The 6,494-nt window shown below is 37.3% G+C and overlaps 1 pseudogene; it reads right to left on the bottom strand.

The window, feature by feature from the left end:
- Positions 1 to 1,016: 1,016 nt before the first annotated feature.
- LOC116589316 lies at positions 1,017 to 1,764 on the bottom strand (annotated as a pseudogene).
- Between the last annotated feature and the right edge of the window lie 4,730 nt (positions 1,765 to 6,494).

The raw sequence follows: 6,494 nt of genomic DNA, 5'->3' as shown, positions 1-6,494 counted from the left end.
GTGAAGGACATAGCTGGGAGCTCACTTTTCTTTCTGAGAGAGAGAGAGAACCAGGGCTACCTTTATTTTTGAAAATTATTTATAAATTAATGTTTCAATTAAAGTAATATATGCATTAAGGTTTAAAATGAAAAAAATGAAAAATACAGTCGTCTACTCTATTGCGTTTAATCCCAAATCCTAGCCCCTAGAAGTGAAAACTGTCACCTAGTTAAATATGTTTATATCACACAATTTATGTGTGTGTATAATTGCATTTATTTTATTTGCATTTAGAGAGGTATAATTGTCATATAACATTATGTTAGTTTCAGTTGTACAATGTAGTGATTCAGTATTTGTATACATTGTCAAGTGATTACCTCAATATGTCTAGCTACCAACTGTCACCATATGAAGTTACAAAATTTTTTTTCCTTGTGATTAGAACTTTTAGGATTTACTCTTTGGTGACTTTCAAGAATGCACTACAGTATTTTTGACTATAGTCACCATGCTGTATATTAACATCCTTGTGGCTATTTATTTTATAATTAGACATTCATACCTCTTTACCCCTTTCACTAATATCACTCATCCCCTGACCCCCTCCCTTTTAACAACCATATTTGTGTCTAAAGATGTGCGGCTGTATCTCATTGTGGTTTTGATTTGCATTTTCCTGATGATCGTTGATGTTGAGCATCTTTCTTTCCTTCCTCCCTCTTTTCCTTTCTTTTGTGCTGTGTATTATCTTAGTTAAGTATAAAGACTTAGGGGCACCTGGGTGGCTCAGTGGGTTAAAGCCTCTGCCTTCGGCTCAGGTTATGATCTCAGGGTCCTGGGATCGAGCCCCATGTCGAACTCTCTGCTCGGCAGGGAGCCTGCTTCCTCCCTGCCTCTCTGCCTACCTGTGATCTCTGTCTGTCAAATAAATAAATAAAATCTTTTTTTTTTTTTTTTAAAGTATAAAGACTGAACCATATCACCTAGAGACCATTTTACCCATTGCTATATGGCCACCAATCTCTCTGTCTTCAACAGTGGGTGAGGCAGATACCCTTTCCATGGGGAAGAGAAATCCATGATTTGTTGCCTTTGCCAATAACAAATGTGTTGGAGATCTGGGTGGCAAGGCTGTTGCCAGTGGCATCTTTCACATGAATTATATCAAAAGAACCAGGATGTCCCTTTCTTTTGGTGATCACACCAGTACTTCCCAGGTTAGCACCCTAATCACCATACACAGATTACCAGTATCAAACGTGATGAAATCAGTAATCTTACCAGTCTCCAAATCAGTCTGAATGGTGTCATTCACCTTAATGAAGGAATACAGATAGTGGGTGGTGCAAGTATCATGGGTCAGATGAGAGATTCCTTTTCTCCTAACAAAGATCATTCTTACTTTGCACAACTTGTTCTTGGCCTCCTCAGGTGTAATCTAATGAACAGCAAAGCAACCCTCGGTGACATGGATCAGATGGAAATTCTTCCCACTCTTGTCAATGCTGATGTCATTCATAAAACCAGCAGGGTAGGTTGCATCAGTTCAGACCTTGCCGTCAGTCTTAATAAAAAACACAGCATACTGATCATCCTTACCTTATCTCCTGTTAGGGCATACTTCAGTCTGTTCCTTAGGAAAAAGAAGAGAGGGAGACATTCCCTCAGCTTATGGGGACCAATAGAGGGATGAGGGGCAAACACAGCAGTCAGTTTATCCAGCATCCAGTGCTTTGGAGCTGGTACATGTTTCAGATGCTTCTTGGGAACATGAGCCATGGCTGCACTAGGTATGAAAAAAGACTGTTGGGCATCTTTTCATGTGTTTGTTGGCCACTGTATGTCTTCTTTGAAAAAAATGTCTATCCAGATCCTCTGCTCATTTTTAAATTAGATTGTTTGTTAATTTGCTCTTGAGTTATAGGAGTTCTTTATATATTTTGAATATTAATCCCTTATTGGATATATTTTTTTCAAATATTTTGTCTCTTTTGGTGTGTTGGCTTTTCATATTGTTGATGGTTTCCTTTGCTGTGCAGAAGTTTTTTAGTTTGATATAGTCTCATTTGTTCATTTTTGCTTTTATTGCCTTTGCTTTTGGAGTCAGATCCAAAAAATCATTGCCAAGACCATTGACCATGTGTTCTTTTAGGAGGATTTGGTTTCATGTCTGGCTTTAAAGTTTTCAGTTCACTTTGAGTTAATATATGCGTGTGGTCTAAGATAGTATTTCAATTTCATCCTCTTGCATGTGGCTGTTCAGCTTTCCCAACACCATTTATTAAAGACTGTCTTTTCCTCATTGTATACTCTTGCCTTGTTTGTTATAGTTATTTGGCCATACGTGTTTATTTCTGGGCTTTCTGTTCTATTCAATTAATCTATGTGCCTGTTTTCATGCCTGTACAATACTGCTTTAATTGCTAAAGCTTTGTAGTATAGTTTGAAATCAGGAAGGGTGGAATTGTTGAATCACTGTATCATACACCTGAAACTAAGATAGCACCGTATGTTAACTAACTGGAATTAAAATAAAAAGTTAAAAGGCCAAAAAAATCAGGGAGCATGATGCCTCCAGCTTTGCATTTCTTTCTCAAGGTTGCTTTGGCTGTTCAGGATCTTTTGTGGTTCCATAGAAATTTCAGGATTATTTGTTCTATTTCTATGAAAAATATCATTGGAATTTTGTTAGAGATTGTATTGACTTTGTCCGTTGTTTTGAGTAGGATGAACATTTTAACATTTTAATTCTTCTAATCTATGAGCATAGAATATCTTTCCATTTCTTTGTGCCTCCTTCAGTTTCTTTCCTCCATGTCTTAAAGTTTTCAGTGTATAGATCTTTTACCTTTGGTTAAATTTGTTCCTAGATATTTTATTTTTTTTGATGCAGCTGTAACTGTGATTGTTTTCCTAATTTCTCTTCATGATAGTTCATTGTTAGTATATAAGAAATGCAACAAATTTCTGTATATTGATTTAGTATCCTGTAACTTTACTGAATAGTTGAATTAGTTTTAACAGTTTTTGGCTGGAGTCTTTGCACTTTTACTTCTTGCTTTCCAATTTGGATCCCTTTTATTTTTTTTTCTTGACTAAATTACTCTGCTGAGGACTTCCAATACTATGTTAAATAAAAATGGCAAAAATGGGCATCTTATCTTGTTTCTGATCTTAGAAGAAAAGTTTTCAGTTTTTCATGTTGAGTATGATGCTGAAAACAAGTTGTGGTTTATCATAAGTGACTTTTAAAAAAATATATTTTATTTTTTATAAACATATAATGTATTTTTATCCCCAGGGGTACAGGTCTGTGAATCGCCAGGTTTACACACTTCACAGCACTCACCATAGCACATACCCTCCTCAATGGCCATAACCCCAGCCCCCTCTCTGAAAGCCCTCCCCGCAACAAACCTCAGTTTGTTTTGTGAGATTAAGAGTCATTATGGTTTGTCTCCCTCCCAATCCCATCTTGTTTCATTTATTCTTCTCCTACCCCCTTAACTCCCCTGTGTTGCATCTCCACTTCCTCATATCAGGGAGATGATATGATAGTTGTCTTTCTCCGATTGACTTATTTCACTAAGCATGAACCCTCTAGTTCCATCCACATCATCGCAAATGGCAAGATTTCATTTCTTTTTATGGCTGCATAGTACTCCATTGTGTACATATACCACATCTTCTTGATCCATTCATCTGTGGATGGGCATCTAGTTCTTTCCATAGTTTGGCTATTGTAGACATTGCTGCTATAAATATTTAGCTGCACGTGCCTCTTCGGATCACTACATTTGTATCTTTAGGGTAAATACCCAGTAGTGCAATTGCTGGGTCATAGGTTAGTTCTATTTTCAACATTTTGAGGAACCTCCATGCTGTTTTCCAGAGTGGTTGCACCAGCTTGCATTCCCACCGACAGTGTAGGAGGGTTCCCCTTTCTCCACATCCTCGCCAGCATCTGTCATTTCCTGACTTGTTCATTTTAGCCATTCTGACTGGTGTGAGGTGATATCTCATTGTGGTTTTGATTTGTATTTCCCTGATACCGAGTGATGTGGAGTACTTTTTCATGTGTCTGTTGGCCATCTGGATGTCTTCTTTGCAGAAATGTCCATTTCTTGATTGGATTATTTGTTCTTTGGGTGTTGAGTTTGCTAAGCTCTTTATAAATTTTGGACACTAGCCCTTTATCTGATATGTCATTTGCAAATATCTTCTCCCATTCTGTCAGCTGTCTTTGGTTTTGTTAACTGTTTCCTTTGCTGTGCAAAAGCTTTTGATCTTGATGAAATCCCAATAGTTCATTTTTGCTCTTGCTTCCCTTGCCTTTGGCGACGTTCCTAGGAAGACATTGCTGCAGCTGAGGACGAAGAGGTTGCTGCCCGTGTTCTCCTCAAGGATTTTGATGGATTCCTTTCGCACATTGAGGTCCTTCATCCATTTTGAGTCTATTTTCATGTGTGGTAAGGAAATGGTTCAATTTCATTTTTCTGCATGTAGCTCTTCAATTTTCCCAACACCATTTATTGAAGAGGCTATCTTTTTCCCATTGGACATTTTTTCCTGCTTTGTCGAAGATTAGTTGACCATAGAGTTGAGGGTCTATTTCTGGGCTCTCTATTCTGTTCCATTGATCTATGTGTCTGTTTTTGTGCCAGTACCATGCTGTCTTGATGACGACAGCTTTGTAATAGAGCTTGAAATCCGAAATTGTGATGCCACCAACTTTGGCTTTCTTTTTCAATATTCCTTTGGCTATTCGAGGTCTTTTCTGGTTCCATATAAATTTTAGGATTATTTGTTCCATTTCTTTGAAAAAAAAAAAATGGATGGCATTTCGATAGGAATTGCATTAAATGTGTAGATTGCTTTAGGTAGCATAGACATTTTCACAATATTTATTCTTCCAATCCAGGAGCATGGAAAATTTTTCCATTTCTTTGTGTCTTCCTCAATTTCTTTCATGAGTACTTTATAGTTTTCTGGGTATAGATTCTTAGCCTTTTTAGTTAGGTTTATTCCTAGGTATCTTATAGTTTTGGGTGCAATTGTAAATGGGATTGACTCCTTAATTTCTTTTTCTTCTGTCTTGTTGTTGGTGTAGAGAAATGCAACTGATTTCTGTGCATTGATTTTATATCCTGACGCTTTACTGAATTCCTGTACAAGTTCTAGTAGTTTTGGAGTGGAGTCTTTTGGGTTTTCCACATACAGTATCATATCACCTGTGAAGAGTGATAGTTTTACTTCTTTGCTGATTTGGATGCCTTTAATTTCCTTTTGCTGTCTGATTGCTGAGGCTAGGACTTCTAGTACTATGTTGAATAGCAGTGGTGATAATGGACATCCCTGCCGTGTTCCTGACCTTAGTGGAAAAGCTTTCAGTTTTCCTCCACTGAGAATGATATTTGCGGTGGGTTTTTCATAGATGGCTTTGATAAAATTGAGGTATGTGCCCTCTATCCCTACACTTTGAAAAGTTTTGATCAGGAAGGGATGCTGTACTTTGTCAAACGCTTTTTCAGCATCTATTGAGAGTATCATATGGTTCTTATTCTTTCTTTTATTAATGTGTTGTATCACATTGATTGGTTTGCGGATGTTGAACCAACCTTGCAGCCCTGGAATAAATCCCACTTGGTCGTGGTGAATAATCCTTTTAATGTACTGTTGAATCCTATTGGCTAGTATTTTGGTGAGAATTTTCGCATCTGTGTTCATCAAGGATATTGGTCTGTAGTTCTCTTTTTTGATGGGATCCTTGTCTGGTTTTGGGATCAAGGTGATGCTGGCCTCATAAAATGAGTTTGGAAGTTTTCCTTCCATTTCTATTTTTTGGAACAGTTTCAGGAGAATAGGAATTAGTTCTTCTTTAAACGTTTGGTAGAATTCCCCTGGGAAGCCATCTGGCCCTAGGCTTTTGTTTGTTTGGAGATTTTTAATGACTGTTTCAATCTCCTGACTGGTTATGGGTCTTTTCAGGTTTTCTATTTCTTCCTAGTTCAATTGTGGTAGTTTATATGTCTCTAGGAATGCATCCATTTCTTCCAGATTGTCAAATTTGTTGGTGTAGAGTTGCTCGTAGTATGTTCTTATAATTGTATTTCTTTGGTGTTAGTTGTGATCTCTCCTCTTGCATTCATGATTTTATTTATTTGGGTTCTTTCTCTTTTCTTTTGGATATGTCTGGCCAGGGGTTTATCAATCTTATTAATTCTTTCAAAGAACCAGCTCCTAGTTTCATTGATTTGTTCTATTGTTTTTTTGGTTTCTATTTCATTAATTTCTGCTCTGATCTTTATGATTTCTCTTCTCCTGCTGGGTTTAGGCTTTTTTTCTTGTTCTTTCTCCAGCTCCTTTAGGTGTAGGGTTAGGCTGTGTACTTGAGACCTTTCTTGTTTCTTGAGAAAGGCTTGTACTGCTATATAGTTTCCTCTTAGGACTGCCTTTGCTGTGTCCCACAGACTTTGAACCGTTGTGTTTTCATTATCATGTGTTTCCAT

Source organism: Mustela erminea, chromosome 4, assembly GCF_009829155.1.
Source record: "Mustela erminea isolate mMusErm1 chromosome 4, mMusErm1.Pri, whole genome shotgun sequence".
Lineage (NCBI taxonomy): Eukaryota > Metazoa > Chordata > Mammalia > Carnivora > Mustelidae > Mustela > Mustela erminea.
Note: the sequence above shows the minus strand (reverse complement) of the source record. Positions and strands in the feature narration are given on the sequence as shown.